Source organism: Notamacropus eugenii, chromosome 2 (assembly GCF_028372415.1).
Source record: "Notamacropus eugenii isolate mMacEug1 chromosome 2, mMacEug1.pri_v2, whole genome shotgun sequence".
NCBI classification, from domain to species: Eukaryota; Metazoa; Chordata; class Mammalia; order Diprotodontia; family Macropodidae; genus Notamacropus; species Notamacropus eugenii.
The window spans coordinates 532,307,930-532,324,586 of record NC_092873.1 but is presented as its reverse complement, the minus strand read 5'-3'; the positions used below and the strand labels follow the sequence as shown (position 1 = coordinate 532,324,586).

Here is a 16,657-nt window from a genome sequence, read left to right as displayed (position 1 = left end):
TGGCCCATGACACAATTATGCAGTGCGTTATTTCTGCATATTTTTATATATTCTGAAAAGGAACAAAAGTCCTAGAACCAGCACACATTGCAGAATACGTCTCCATGTTGTACCATTAGCATGGTTTACAACGTTCGGCTCAGCAGCGTTCAAAGGAACATTTTCTGAACAATGACATCATTTATCTATTTTTATAAGTACTTGAAGTGAAATGTAAGTGCATCCTGAAGGAAACTTCTCATCTATGTCCATGTAACAGTGGTCATGCTATACTGTGCTGCATGTTCCAACCAACTGACATATTTACTGTTACCCAGCCCTGAATCTCCTCCTTTCTGCCTTTTGGCCATGTCTGGAATCGACTCTTCCCCTTAGCCTTACATTACAGATCCTTGGCTTTCTTCAAAGTTTATCAAGTGTAGTTTCTGCAGGAAACCTGGCCTGCCACCCTGCCCCAACCCCCTCATCTCTTAGTGTACTCAAAAATACTTTACTGTGTGTTTTGTATTAAATTTTCCATAGGCATGGAGATGTTGCTTTGCCTTGACAGAATGTAGGCTCTTGGAGAACAGAAATTTTTATTTTTACTTTTAAATTTATGGCAAAGAACAAAGTCGTGCTTTAAAAACAGCTTGGTAGATTAATGAATGAATGCAGGAGGAAGGCAGTGAGGTACTCAGTCAATTGATAAGCACTTAGTAAGTACCTATTATGTTCCAGGCACTGTGCTAAATGATGGGGACTGAAAAGACAAGCCCTGGTCTGTAGGAGCTCCCAACATCGTGACTGGTAGCTTATTGAGTAGCGCTGGTTTGGGAATCAGTCCCTGCATTCAAATCTCACCTTGACTACTTACCATCTCTCTGACTTGGGCAGCCAGTCCATTGTTCTGGTCCTCAGTATTCTTACCTGTAAAATGAACAGCTAGGATGATACCCCCTCTAAAGTCTCTTCAAGCTCTAAATCTCTAATCTGCAGGACTATAATTCTAAAATCCATACTAATATGTATATATTCAGATTGATGGGTCACTAGATGGTGCAATGGGTAGAGTGCTGGGCCTGGAATCAAGAAGACCTCTCTTCCTGACTTCAAATCTAGCCTCAGACACTAACTGTATGACCCTGGGCAAGTCACGCTGTATGCCTCCATCTACTCATATGGAAAATCACTCCAGAGTCATTGCCAAGAAAACCCCAAATGGGGTCATGAAGACTTGAATACAACTGAAAAATACCTGAACATCAACAATTCAGATTGATAGGACTTCAGTCAGTGTAGATAATTATCTAACTCACACGCAATGCCCCTTACTAGCATTCTGGTTTGGTCTGCCTTTACGAGTTGGGTTGGGTACATTCCATACCCATTTTGCATATGGCAGAGATTCAGTGGATTCTAATTATGGCTTTTCCTACTACGATTCTCTAAGGCAGTGCTCAAACTTTTGGGTTTCAGGGTCTCTTTATATTCTTAAAAGTTGTTGAGGACCCCTCAAAGAGCTTTGGTGTATATGGCTTATATCAGTCTATGATGACCACATTAGAAATTAAAATATCTTAGACTTATTATGAAAATAGTTTTTTTCAGAACCCCTGAAAGGGCCTCAGAGACTCCAAGTCATTCCCACTTGGAGAACCACTGCTCAAAGGGAAGCAAAAATGGGGGTGAGGAGAAGGGCAGCACACATGTAGAGATGTTTCTGACTGACAGGAGGGTGTAGACATCAGACATTGACTGAGGGTGATGAGCCATTGCTTGGAATATACTTGGTCCAGGGTCAGTAGACTAAGGACAGAGGAAGAGGGTAAGATATAATACACAAGACAGGTGAGGAAAGCATCAAGGAGAGAGCATAAAGGTATGGAGGCCCAAAGGCACAGGTGAAAGGGTTTTCCCTTATTTCTCTGGGATTGGTAAGATGAACAGAGTGCCACAAGCAAACTGTACTTGGTCAGGGCCAGGCTTAGGCCCAGAGCTGCCATCCTGAGCAATCCCATCAGCTCAGCTTTCTTCTCTAATCTCCTCCTTCTTTCCACACACAAACATGGAAGAGCAGGAGCTGACACCTATCACGAATTCAGTTAATCAGTCTTCATTAAAGGCCTACTGTGTGCCACAGCACCATGTTCTGGGGATTCAAAGAAAGGCGTAGACAGTCCCTGTCCTCAGGGACTCACACTATAATGGGGGCAACAACAGGTAAATAAATAGGTTCTTGCAAGATTCGTATGGAATAGATAGAAAACAAACTGAGGCTGCCTTGCCTTGGCCAATCTTGATTGGGTGTCCACAAAAAAAGGACCCAAATGAGACAGCAGCTTGGAAAGCAGATAGACACAGGAGCACCTGGACCAACACTCATCCAACATGAGCTTTCCGAGGACACAGGTTTGGTTTCCAGCAGCAATAGCAAGCCCGATGTGGGAAGGGAGGGGAGGGGCCTGAGTCTCTCAGCAAGAGACAGGTCACCCTGTCTGGAGGCTCACCCCCTCCCAGGCTGGGAGCCAAGTAGTAGGGAGAGAAGACTCCTAGGGTGGCTGCTCCAGGTTCTGTTATTCTTCTCCCATTTATTTGGGCTTTGAGGAGTTTCTTCATAGTGTTGTACCCCTATGAGAATCTGGGTTCAATCACATAGAAAGTGTTGATTATATAGATCCATATAATCATATCTAATAATACTAATAAATTAGATAAATCCACAAGACATGAATTAAGGGCTGGAAGGTCATTTATATAAAGATCATTTAGTGCAATACCCCTCCCCCAATTGTACAAAAGAGGAAACTGAGGCCCTGAAAGGTGCAGTGTCTTTACCAGGGTTTGATGGAAACTAATAACAAAGAGATGCCCAGAGGAAGCCCAGGGTTCTTGTCCTAAAGAGCCACGAAATAGACAAACCCCTTGGACTATGGGGGACAACCCTAGGTCTCCCTCCTCAGGATGTAGGAATGAGGGAGCAAAAGGTCCCATCACGTAAAATCAGAGACCTCTTGAGGCATCTCTTAAAGTCCCTCTTCCTTCCTTCCTTCCTTCCTTCCTTCCTTCCTTCCTTCCTTCCTTCCTTCCTTCCTTCCTTCCTTCCTTCCTTCCTTCCCTCCTTCCTTCTTTCCTTTGTCCCTCCCTTGTTTCCTGTTTGCTTGCCTATATTTAAGTGTACAGGAGCCTTTGCTAGGATTCACTCAGCTCCTAGCCTTCAGGGACTTATCTTTGCCCTGCCCAGGCTTATCTGATCTTATTCAAACTGGTCTACAGCTGTCACTTACAAAACACATCAGAGCAGACAAGAGCTCTGATAATACTCACCTCTGCTCTGCCAGACGGCAAGTGACCCATGGTGGCTCATCCAAAGAACCCCCCTGCCTATTATGAGAGAGGCTCCTCCAGACAACAAGGCAGGGTCAGAGCAGGGTGTGGGCAGGGCAGAAATTTCAATGAACCTTACATAAGAGATAGCCAGGTGGCACAGTGGGCAGCGCACCAGGTTTGGAGTCAGGAGGATTTGAGTTCAAATTTGGCCTCACACATAGTCACTGTATGACCCTGGGCAAGTCACTCAACCCCTACTTTCCTCAATTTTTCAACTATAAATTATCTTTGCCAAGAAAAGCCCATGAACCAAAGTCCACTGGGATCCCGCAGAGGTGGACATGACTGAGGGATAACAAGCCTGAATGTCTTTATAAACATGAGGTGGACTTCTATTATCCATTTCAAATTGCATCCTATTATTAATAATGTATCTATCATCTATCTTTCTATCATCTATCCTTTATCTATTCATTGTTTAGCCATTTCAGTAATGTCTGATTTTTCACGACCTCACTTGGGTTTTTCTTGGTGAAGATACTAAAGTGGTTTATTGTTTTCTTTTCCAGCTCATTTTAGAGATGAGGAAACTGAGGCAAACAGGGCTGTGACTTGCTGAGGGTCACAGAGGTAGCGAGTGTCTGAGGTCACATTTGAACTCATCTCTCTGACTCCAGGCCCAGCACTCTATTCACTATACCACCTAGCTCCCCCATCTATCTATTTCTTCATTTCTCTAGACCCAGGACACTTTAGCTTAACATGACCACGGTCCCTCACTGCATCCTGGGCTGTCGCCAGTCATCGTGATCTGTAGCTTGCCACTGCTCCCAGATGGCTCTAGAGGGGAGAGTGAGGCTGGTGATATTGCCCAGGCCTCTTCACTTACATCTAATTCACTTGCATGTCATGGCATGATGTCATGGTCCTCTTGTTCTATTACCTACCTATCATCTCTTTCACTTTCTGTCTGGTATCCATAGCTACCTATTTACATAGAAATCTCTAATGTTTGCAAAGCTATTTGCATATGTTATCTCATTTACTCCTCAGCACCACCCTGGGAGATAGGTATTATTATTAGCTTCATTAAAGTTAAAGGACTTGCCCAAGTTCGTACTGGTCATAAGCATCTGAGGCAAGATTTGAACTCAGATGTTCCTGGCTTTAAGTCCAGCACTATCAATGTGTCACATGTAGCAAGTACGATGGGGCAGAAGGCAGAGAGCTTAGATCAAGTATTGTATCTGACTTATTCTGACTCTGACCTTTGACACCATGGTATAGACATGGCCTAGTGGGAAAAGCCATGCTCTGCTATCCGAAGACCATGGTGCAGAGACTTGTTCACTTCCCCGGGAACCTTCACACAAGAATTTCTCCTCCAAAACCCTGTATTTCTCCCTCTTTAAAACAAACAGGGTGATCTCTACCTCCATGGTCCTCTGATTTCCAGCACACAAGTGCAAAGACACAAAATGCCTTTCAAAGCTTCATTTCAGGTCGCCTAAGCCCAAGAAGAAGAGCCTACTCAGCACCTCGTTAGTGATGAGCAGCATGCTGGGCACTGGAGAAGCAGAGATGTAAATCGTATGCCCTCACCAAGTCTGACACTCTCTCAGGAGAGGCAACATATATATATATCTAGTCATGGATAACCCAAGCACAAGATGATTTCAGAGGGAGGCTGCAAGCAACAACAGTTATAAGGGGTCACATTGTTGGTAACACAGGCCTCATTTCCTCATGTTAAAAAAATAAACCTAGTAAGGTCCAACTTTATGAAATATTCAGTTTTAAGCCTCACATGAGGGCACGCAAAACATGGAACCTTTGAAAGCCTGCTTCTTCCTAAAAACTCCGCAAGGAATCATTTTTTATAATGACTGACAAGAAAAAATATTATCTTCCTGAATTCATAGTATTTTATGCAGCACTTGGGTTTTCCTTACAATCTTCGTATCAAAATAAGCCCTTGTCTGAATTCTGCCTAACTTATGGTACTTGGATCAATTATTCCGGCATTATCCATGGGGGGTAGAGAATTGGTAACTTTCTTATGAATTTGCTACCTTCCAAAGTCATGAAGATTGAAAGTTTCCTAAAGATTTCCCAGGACCATTTCATCCTAAAGTTCTCCAATGCCTGATTAGAGGTAAAATGTCTTTGGAAACTCAGGTAATGAAAAGACACTAGATGCAGAGGCAGAGGACTGGGTTCAAATCCTGACTGTCATTGGCTACCTGTGTGACTTTGGATAAGTCACTTGCCCCTCTGAACCTCAGTGTCCTCTACCACAAAAATGTAGGGTTAGACAAGATAACTTCTAGGGTTCCTTCCTGTTCTAAAAATAAGATCCTTTCATATTTGGAAATTTTTTGGTATTTCCTATCTCACGCGAGCTAGATGGCACTGCCTAGAATGTTGAACCTGATGTCAGGAAGACTGACCTTCCTGAGTTCAAATCTGGCCTTAGCAACCTATTAGCTATGTGACCCTGGGCAAATCACTTCACTTTTTTTGCCTCCATTTCCTCATCTATAAAATGAGCTAGAGAAGGAGAAGGCAAACCACTCTGGTATCTTTGCCAAGAAAACCCCAAATGGGACCATAAAAAGTCAGACACAACTGAAAAACGACTGAACAACGACAAAATTCCATGATGTTAATTTTTGATTACATGGGAAAGGGACAATGTGACTTAGTGAGAAAACAACTGAACTTGGAATCAGATGACCTGAGTTTCTATCCCACCTCTGCTATTTAGGACTGATACACCTGGTTTAAATCACTGCACCACTTTGAGTCAAAAAATGAAACATGAGGACCTAACCTCAATGAGTTTCCATTTAATTAGAAAAGAAAAACAAGTGTAGATGTAAATTTATGCAGAACAAATGCAAAATGATTTCAAGGGTAAACAAGGGCAATCCCCTGAACCTCACCTCCTTCTTTTGTGAAATGAGGAACCTGGGGTAGATGGATGGCCTTAAAGGAGACTTCAAGTTCTAGGCTCATGGTCTTAGGAGAACGAAGATGAGCTTTCTGGCTTTATTCATGGATTGCCACTACTGTCTGATATCATCCATTCTACCCTCATTTCATTCTAGCACTGCAGAGAAAGATTAGAGGTTAACAAGACATAGATATTAGTAGTATCTAAATCCATAATCTTTAAAAACAAAAAATAGACCAACATTCACAAATGTAAAAAAAGTTCTAGGTCAGAAAGAGATGGGCTTTGAGGTCATTTGGTCCAAAGTTGACCTTTAGCAGCCTTCCTCCCCCCTTGTGATTGAAAACTTCCAGTGATGGACAATTCACTACTTTATGCTGTTATGGAATGGTTCTACTTGGTAGAAGGCATGCCCTTGAAAATATCTGAAGATATTTGCTCTGGAAAATAGAAGACAGAGGAGAGAAGGAGATGCCCTCTTTGTTTTCAAATAATAGCAGGTCTGAAGTGTCTACAAAGGTCTGCAAAGAGGGATCAGCTTTGTTCTGCCAGACCCAGATGGGAAACTAGAAGGAATAGAGAGAAGTTCCAAAGGGGTCCACTTAGCTGTGAAATAACAGAACTAAAGATAATAATGTCCTAACCATTAGGAGCATCTCAAAGCCTACTGGGCTGCCCCAAGAAGCAATGGATTCCTCTTCCCTGAAGAGGAAGAAAGTCTGAATGAACAAAGATTACATAGAGCATTTGGGGGATTCTCTGGTCAGGTATGAGTTGGACTAGCAAGCTGCTAAGCTGCCTTCCATCTTGGAGATTCTGTTTCCCTGTGGTTCGGTCCTATAGTCATGACAACATTATATAGATCAGCTACAGGTTACCAACAACATGACATGAGCTAGAATTTGAATCCACACTTAAAAAAATCTATAAGGAGTTTCCAAATGTACAAAGATTGTTGTGCCACACATCTTAGAGCAGAAGGAATCACAGGGGTTTTTAAGATAATTTTCAAAATTCATTAAGCATCTCTACAACATTTGGTAACCAATGATTGACTACTTCTAGTAATGGAGAGATCAAATCATAAGACAATTCACTCTATTAATGGCTTTGCCATTTAGAAAGTTCACCTTGTCGTTGAGCCAACTGTCCTGTCCTGTAACTTGAATTTATGGATTCTAATTCTACCATCTAGAATTCTACATGATAGTCTACTATCTAGAAGTAGCTAGGTAGATTAGTGAATACCACACTGGATCTGAAGTCAGGAAGACCAGAATTCAAATCTAGACTCAAACACATATTAATTGTGTGGCTCTGGGCAAGTCACTTAACCCTGTTTGCCTCAGTTTCCTCATCTGTAAAATGAGCTGGAGAAAATGGCAAATCACTCCAGTACCTTTGCCAAGAAAGCCCAAAATCATCTCAAGGGTAGGACATGACTGAAAGATGGAATAAGCAGTCTACCATCCATAACAAATGCCTCTATTTTCTCTTCTCTCACCCTTCTTAATCCCTTACAATATGACTTCTCACCTTATCATTCTATGGAAACTGTTCCCTTTAAAGTTATCAATTACCTCTTAATTGCCAAATCTAGTGAATTTTTCTTGGTCTTCATTCTCCTCAACTTCTCTGCAGCCTTGGACACTGTTAATCACCCTCTTCTCATTCACACTGTCTTCTCTCTGGGTTTTCAGGACACTCCTCTCTCCTAGTTCTCCTCCTACCCATCTGACCTCTCCTTTGCTGGATCCTTTCTCAGATCATGCCCTTTAAATGCGGGTATGCCTCAGGGTTCCTTCCTCTTTTCTCTCATTTCTTTTCTTTCATACTACTTCACTTGGTGATCAGCTCAGCTGGGATATCCTTAATTAGCATCTGTATGTTGAACAGTCCTTAAATCTCCCTTTCCTGCCCTGACCTTTCTGTTGACCTCACGTCTCTAACTCTCCCTCAGGTATATCAATCTAGATATCCAGGCCTGTCCAAAGCAGGACTTTCTGTCTTTCTCCTGAAAGCAGCCCCTACCCCAATCTAATCTCCATTTAGCTATCATAGATTTCACTAAAAGCCCAGGTCACCCTCCTGCCACCACCTACACACACAGTGGATTCCAGTGTTTCCTATCACCTCCAGGATCAAATACAAAATCCTCAGCTTGGCATTCCAACCTCTTTATACCTGGCCCCCTCTCTCCTTTTCAGTCTTCTTTCTCCTTACTCTGACATGTTTTCTTTGATCCAGGGACACTGGTCACCTGACTCTTCCACAAGCAAGACAGTTACAGGCCTTTTCTCTGGCTCTTCCCATGCCTGGAAGGCTCCTCTACTCCACCTACTACATTCCCTGGCTTCCTTTAAGTAACAAATAAAATCTTATCTTTTCCAGGGAGGCTTTCCCAATTTCTCCTAATGCTGGTGCCTTTCCCCTCCTATTTAATTACACACACATACGCACATACACGCACAGATGTTTTGCATGTTGTCTCCCTCTTTAAGTTGTGAGCTTCTTGAATGCAAAACCTGTCTGTCTTTTGCCTTTTTTGTATATCCTTACTGCTTAGCATCATGTCAGGTACACAATTGGTACTTAATAAATGTGGGTTGCTTGGTTGACTGGTTAAGTTATGAACAATATTCCTATTCTAGCTGGAGCAGTGTATAGTGCATTATATTTAGAATCAAAAAGACTCTAGTTTAAATATGGCCTTGGACATTTATGGCTCTGTGACCCTGGACCGAGTCTGTCTTGCATTCCTCACATATAAAATAAGGATTATCATGGTATCTACTTCCAGCTCATTTTATAGATGAGGAAACTGAGGCAAACAGGGTGAAGTGATTTGCCCAGAGTCACACAGATAATAAGTGCTGGGGGCCAGATTTGAACTCCAGGGATCCTTCCGACTCCAGGCCCAACGCTCTATCCACTAGGCCACTTAGCTGCTTTTAAGCTTCCTACACAGTGACATGTCCTCTGTTAAGTCTTGAAGTGATGTATTGATGACCTCTGATGGACTTAATTGGCCTTGAAAGTTATGCAATGGCAGGGCCCAAATTTGGGGGCTAATTTACACACTTTCCTTCTTCCCATGTATGTTGTTCATGACGTAGTTAGTTCTAAATGGGAGATGGATCTAAATGGAAGATGGTATTGGAGGCTAGGCAGCAGAGTATCAAGGACACTCACGCTGGCTCTAGATTTGAAGGACCTGGGTTCAGATCTCGTCTATGACACTCCCCAAGTGACCTTGGAGAAACCACTTCCCAGGCCCCAATGTCTTTATCTGTAGGCAGTTTATCTAGATAAGCTCAGAGATGTCTCATCCAAATCTAGACCCATAATGCTACAAAAGGAAACTGAAGTTAATATTAAAAGCAGAGTGATACAGTAGAAAGGACACTGGCTGTGGAGGCTTAGGACCTGGGTTCCAATCCTGCTCCTGTTGTTTGTAATGTGCCCCAAGTAAGTCACAGCACTCCTCTGGGACTCAGTTTCTCCACCTGTAAAATGAGATGGTTGGACCAGAAGGCCATTGAGGTCCTTCCCAGGTCTCCAGCTCTACTCCTGTGATATTTGAGGTCAGCACAATGCTTTGCACATCACAAGCACTTAATAAATGCTTACTGACTTGACTTGAGTCATGAAAGGAAGTGCCGACATAATGTTGAAGACCCAGCGAAGGTAATCACATAGCTACGTGTCCATTTCAAATGGTAGTAGAAGAAAACGGGCATACAAGACCAGTTTGTGGGAATATAGAAAAGAGTGTATTCAAAGCAGGAGGAGATATCTAAGGTATATTCTTAAGCAAGGCTAGGAGATGTTTTCCAGCAAAGCTGGGGCACTGATTTACATATTGTTTTGCATCAAATACATATTCATTTATGTAAATTTATATTTTACATTCTGGAATATAACTAACTCCAAATATGTGGACCAGAACATCCTAATTAGTGACACCTAATGCAATTGTACTGAAGCCTGTGACTGACACCTCGAGGGAGAGACTGGGGCCAGGCAGAGCCTACAGCGCCATTGTCAGGTTCTCTTCCCAACTTGTCCTCCTCACCCTGGTGGAGGACTCAGTGCTAATCTTGCATGGTGATGGCAGAAAATAGGGATGCTCCTTTTCATAGCCATGTCAAAAGAGCATAAGATACAGAATCAGAAAACCTGAGTTCAAATCTTAACCCAGCCCCTTAGAAGCTATGGGACTTTGGATGAGTGACTGAACATCTCAAGGTCTTGGCTTCCTCATCTATAAGTTGTAAAAATTAACCTCTAAATGCCTAGTTCTAAATCTAGGATCCCATGATTTCTTCATTACGTCCATGCTTCAATCAACAATTAATGTCAGAAATATAGGTGTGGGTGTATGGTAGTATGAAGGGACACAGTTTCCCAATGATAGTGACGAGGCACTCACTCCAAGTACCTCCCAAATATGCAAGAGTAGCTATTCTCTTTGCCGCAGGCAGAAGAACGAATACATTCTGGAATTGTCTTAATGATGATGTCCTTTTTCAAAAAGTAGAGATAGTAACATGAGCTGATCTTCCAGACATGGCTGTGACCAACGAGGAGGAGACAGCTTCCAACTTTGGCAAGCTCAGAACATTAAACAGAAATGGCAGCACCCTTTTAGAGCTAATTACAGACGTGGAAATTCTGAGCAGAGTCGGGCATGCAACTTGCTACTCTAGGTAGGAAGAAAGGGTCTTCAGTTCTAGAGAGGAAGTTAGCAGAAGAGGAATGGGATGCCATCAAGAACAAAAAGCTGATGGCAGACGCACAAAAGGATATAAAACAAAGAAAAGCCAGAGTCATCACAAAGACCAGTGTGTATACACAGGGAACTCATCTACTAGCTTAAATTTAAAAAAAAAAAAAGAATTGACAACTTTTAGATGATTCATGTAGCTGTGAATTGGTCTTAACCATTGTGGAAAACAAATTTGGAATTAGAATACAGATGTGATAAATATTTAAACCATTTGACCCAGCAATCTCACTGCTAGTTGTGTATCTAAGCAAGCAAAAGACCGCAAGAAAGGTATGCCAAAATATCCACAGTCACGCTTTCGATAAAAGTAAAAAGTTGACCACAAAGTAGGGAGCTTTTCGTCAGAGAATGACTAGATTGGGACATGAATAGAAAAGAACATTGCAGTGCTATGAGGAGTAATAAATCTAAAGATTTGAAAAAGTATGGGATGACATGGAACAACGCAGAGTGAAGCGAGCAGCTCCAGGAAGACTACCAATGAAGTAAGGGGAAAGACCATGAAATCGAGCAGCCATACTGGGTGATTTTAATGACTGAGCTTGGTCACAGAATGGAACTGAGAAAATGCACCTCCTTCCCTTTGCCGATAAGCTAGGGGTTATGTCCGTGGAATATCATAAATGTTGCCAAACCAAAGTTCTTTCCTTATCCTCTGTTTTAATCTGTTACAAGAGACAATTGACAGGGTAAGGGGGAACAAAGAAGCAATACAGTGATCTGAATGATTAAACCAAAGAAGACAGAGATACATGTTCTTTGAAGAAAAATTGAATGCAGACGTACATACAACAGACATAAAGACAAGTAACTGACGAGAAAGAAAGCACTAAATCTCAAAATAAGTGGAGACAAAGTCAACATGAGTGGAACCTAAGAAGCTTTTTCAATTCTGTTCAGGCCAAAGGAAGGTGGAACAGAGCTAGAGTCATTCTCCTCTCCAGGATGTACTTGGAAGCCTGCCCTGTGGAAGTAGAATCACATTAGTTCAGCCTGACCCCTGAGGGAAGAACCAGGAACAAGGAACTGATGGGAGAAATTCAGACTTGTACTCAATTTAAGGAAATTTCAATGAAAGGGGAAGGTTCCCAACCATTTCAGCTCTTCAGAAAAGGCTTGGCTTGACTTCACAGTTTGGTGTCCCCCCTGTCCAAACTCGGGGTCTTAGAGCCAACCCTGGATGACCATTTCTTGGGGAAGCTACAGAGGGGATTCTAGATTGGGGTCTGTTTAGACTAAATACTGCTCGGTGGTCTTACCATTCAGAGGCTTTGAGATTTTGTGAGCCAAAGCTAGGCATGTTAACATAAATACGTTCTCCGAGCTCGTTTGTCTAGTGCTGGCAAGTAGTTAGTTGAAATGTCTGCATGTGATTCCACTCCCATGTCCTGAATAAGGCATTTTTGCTGAAGGAAAATAAAAGCTATCTGAAGCAGCCTTGTATGCGTTCTCTTTTATTACTTTTTCCCCCTAAAAAATAAAAGCTAAGCTGATTTTCCTGCTCTAAGTATGTAAGAAATATATCTTCTTCTATGAGAGATGTATTGACTTTCTATCTTTTTATTCATAGTCATTGCTATCTTGGCATTTACCAATTGAAACCCAAGTACTTCAAGTGAAAGGTGAAATACTTTGGCATTTGGTGATCCATGGGTATCAGGAAAACAAGGCTTAGTTATCAGCCTAGAAAATGTCCCTTCTCTGCCCCAAAGCCTCCTTCTTTTCTGTTGGACCACTCTAGGCACTTCCTATATTCTAACTGGGGTTATGGGGGAGGGGGGTAAATACATGTAATCATTCAACCAGATTGAAGGCATCATGTAGGCAAAGAATAGACTGAAACTTCATACCTTCCTGTCGGCAGCACCCATCATAGCCCTGATACATAGGAGATACTGGAAACAAATAGAAAGAGATGCGATTGGACACAGAGGAGAAACATTCATTTTCTCTGATACACATGGACACACATTTTATCATCCTACTAGATTTTAAAGTGGGGATTACTATTTTTATCTATCTAATATCTCTCTCTTCCTATCTGTCTTTGGATCTAATCTATCTTTCTAAATATATAGATATAAAGACATATACATACATGCACACATATACATACACTATATGTGCATATCTAGAATTATATATTTATGTTTCTGCACATATATACATATACATGCATATGGAGAGAGAGAGAATCAAACAAGAAACAACACTGGTTATTTATATTTTATTTTCCTCTTTACCCTGGAATCTCACATCACTTTTATACTTACATTGGGAGTTCTCTCCACCCTGAAGACTGAAGATGGTCCCTCTGATTGGCTGATTCCTCTCAGAACCTCCATCTATAAGAAGATTCCCCAGACATCCATGTCTTCTTTCCTCTCCAGATTTCACTCTGGATAATCCTGCATTTTCTCTTTAAAGATCCAAGCCTAGTACCTTAATCTACATTTGTAATGGCAAGTAAAATAGGATCTTTCTCAGTTTTTGTTTTAGTATAATCAAAAAGTATAATGCCTTTATTTGAATGTGACTGAGGGGGATCCTTCCCATCTACTGTTTAACATGGGAAGATTTGTAAGAAAGTCTATGCCTTTTGTTAATAAGGCACTGACTCCTAAGGGATGTGATGACCTCTGCCTCTAAAAAGTATATAAATACTCTGAGGGTGAGGTTTTACTTTGGGACTTAGTTTTTGGAATAAGGTTTGAGTGCCAGACAAGGACTCTGGGAAGCCACTAAGGAGCCCCCTCACCTCCTTGGAAAACCCAGATGTTGTGCTTCCCACTTATTTAACTATGGTCAGACAGATGGGGTCCAACTGTCTGTTGACTTCTGGCAGAGGAAGCCAGGTCTGTTGACTTTGAATTTCTCTCTATTTTCTTTGAAGTCCAGGGGGCTGACTCCCCTGAACTAGGTGAATGATATATGTGCCTGATTAAAGGATTGATACAAGTGCTTGATTAAAGTGATTGTTAACCCCTCAAAAGTTGTCTTTCCTTTTATGAATGCATATCTAAGCACCTGTGATAGCAGCCCCTGCCCCATGTATGTTGGGGTCTTACTGAGGCCCCATGCCACACCCACTCTTCACATTTCTTTCCATTTCTTGTCTTTCTCCATTAGAACATCAGGTCTTTGAGAGCAGGGACTGTTATACTTTCTGCTTCTATTTGTCTTCCCCACCCTTAATACAACGCCTGGCATACAGTGAGTACTTAATCAGCCCTTGTTGACCTCCCTTGACCATTAGATCATGAACTATAGGAAGACATCCTTTTTTTCATCTTTCCATACCTATAGTACCTAGCCTAGTGAAGAAAATGCTTAAGCTTATTTTTTTAATGAACTGAGTTGGTCAACAATGTTGGTCATTATATACATTTTGTCATCTTATTAGATTATTCAGCATAGGAGGGCAGGGAAATAATTTTCCTTTTGCAGCACCCAAGATAATGACGGACACACAGCAGACACCCTAGTTAATTATTCTTATTGTCGTGTTTTAATCAACTTGGTCAAAAGGCATATGATTATAGACATTTAATGAAATGCTTGTGGATTTATCAATTGATTGAGGTCAGGTCTTAAAGGATTCTGGAGGTTACCTAGTCCACACTCATTTCAAAGATTATGAAAATAAGGTACAGAGGCTGAATTGCCTTACCCAAAAGTCATCCAATGGCAGATGCGGTATTTGGGTACAGGTGTCTCTTTTCCCCTCACTCCCCAATTGCACACACATAATGCTAGGGTGAAGAAATGTCCAAGATGCCAGGATACAATGGAGAGTGCTGGCTTTAAAGTCAGGATCCTAGGCACCTAGACTCATATCTGGAAAGGACCTTAGAGAACATCTAAGCTGACCTCTTCATTTCACAGATAAGGAAATAATGAAGTGACTCACACATTATCCTGAAGCTAAAAAGCAGCCCATTGCCTCTGAATTACAAATCCAACAGTTTCCTTTCCAATACCTTCCACCATGGTCTGCTATTAAAGTCAGTTAAGAACCTGGGTCTCCATCTGGAAGGCAAAATGATTCAATTTGGGGCCTCAGAAGTACTTTCCAGTTCTAGACATGGGCTCCTAAGGCTCTGCCCTTGATCAATGGAGTGGTAAGAGTACATTAAACCCAAATTTATTACCACTCATCACATTCCCCCCCCCAAAAAAACAGAATACAGCCATAACAGACATCATAGTTCAAATCAGATTTTGAGGTCCCTTCATGGAATAGGACTTAGCAGTGATTCATCTATCTTCGTGGCAATGCACATGATTTGATGACATGAATTTTCCAGAATCTTCCACGCTTCCTAGATTTTAGGTGGGGGAGAGGCAGAGATCAAGAAATTTAGATCTAATATTATGATTGACAATGGGGCAAATTGAAGTTGTGCAGGGTTTTTGTAGCTTTGTTTTATTTTTTAAGTCAATATTATTGTAGGAAGGCCTGCAGCAAGTGCTAAGCTAAGGATTTTAGACATTGTCCAGTTAACATTCCCGTCTTCAACCCCTTTAAACCATTATCACTTTTTTTTTAACCCTTCATCCTCTTCTGCTATCCAGAACAAGGTGTCAGGAAAGTCCTTTGATTTCCAGCTATGGAAATTTCTCTTCCCCAGGTCTCAGTTTCCTGTTCTTTCCAGCGAAGGGCTTATGTTGAAGAGTTTCTAATGTTTCTCCTTTCTCTGATTCTATAACATCTCTGTGACCTATCCTTCCAAGCTTTTTAGAGGCTGCTTGGAAGGCACTTATGCCTCTGACTTCCTAGCATTAGAGTTGACCTTCTCATGTCAATTCATTTTAGGGAAGCTTTATTCTATGTTTTGCTTTGTGATTCCGACAAAAAGAAAATCTCTTCCTATAGGTTGAGCTCCACTGGACTGTGAGTGTTATTTTTAGTCTCTGAAGACCGCAGAATATCTTCCCTTGTAGGTGACTTAGGAGTTCTCATTAACTGTTTCTTTAGATATTAGTACAGGAACTAGCGACTAGATTCAGGATTTCATTAATACAGGGAAGTCTCAGAGGAGGTCACTCCCTCCACCAGTCAGACAAGCCCCTTCTCATCAATGTATAATCTGGAAGATTTGCAGACAGCATCAAAGGACTAGGCACTCACCCAAGGTCCTATAGCCAGTAAATGAGAAAGGTGGGATCTGAACTTTGTTCTTTTGGAGTCCAATACCAGGTCTCAATTCTTTTCCCCAGTCTATCTCTCCTCATATTAGTAGAGCAGGATTTTTAAGAACTGAAGAGGAAAGATCTAGAAAGCCCTTCTATTTGGACACACTAGAAGGAAGACATGATAGAGGAGAGAAGAAAGGAATGGAGTGAAAAGAAAAAAGACAAATTATAATGATTTTTGATAAAGAAAAGAAGTAGTTTAAAAAAGGTAGGAGAAAAAAATGAATTCTCAATACCTCAAAATGTACCTCTACCCAGGACTCCCTCTTCATCTTCTCCCTTCTGTGTCCTTCCTTTGGCTCCTGGAATGTCTTCTTACTTTTCTTGGGACTCCTGAAATTATATTGGTTTTATATTGAGGCAGCTGGGTGGTTCAGTGGATAGAATCAGAGATCTGAAGTCAGAAA

General features: G+C 41.6%; 1 protein-coding gene across 1 annotated transcript in view; it reads left to right on the top strand.

The window, feature by feature from the left end:
- Positions 1 to 16,657, top strand: part of NEGR1 (neuronal growth regulator 1) — a 1,077,808-nt gene that overhangs the window by 699,067 nt on the left and 362,084 nt on the right. The window lies entirely within an intron of this gene.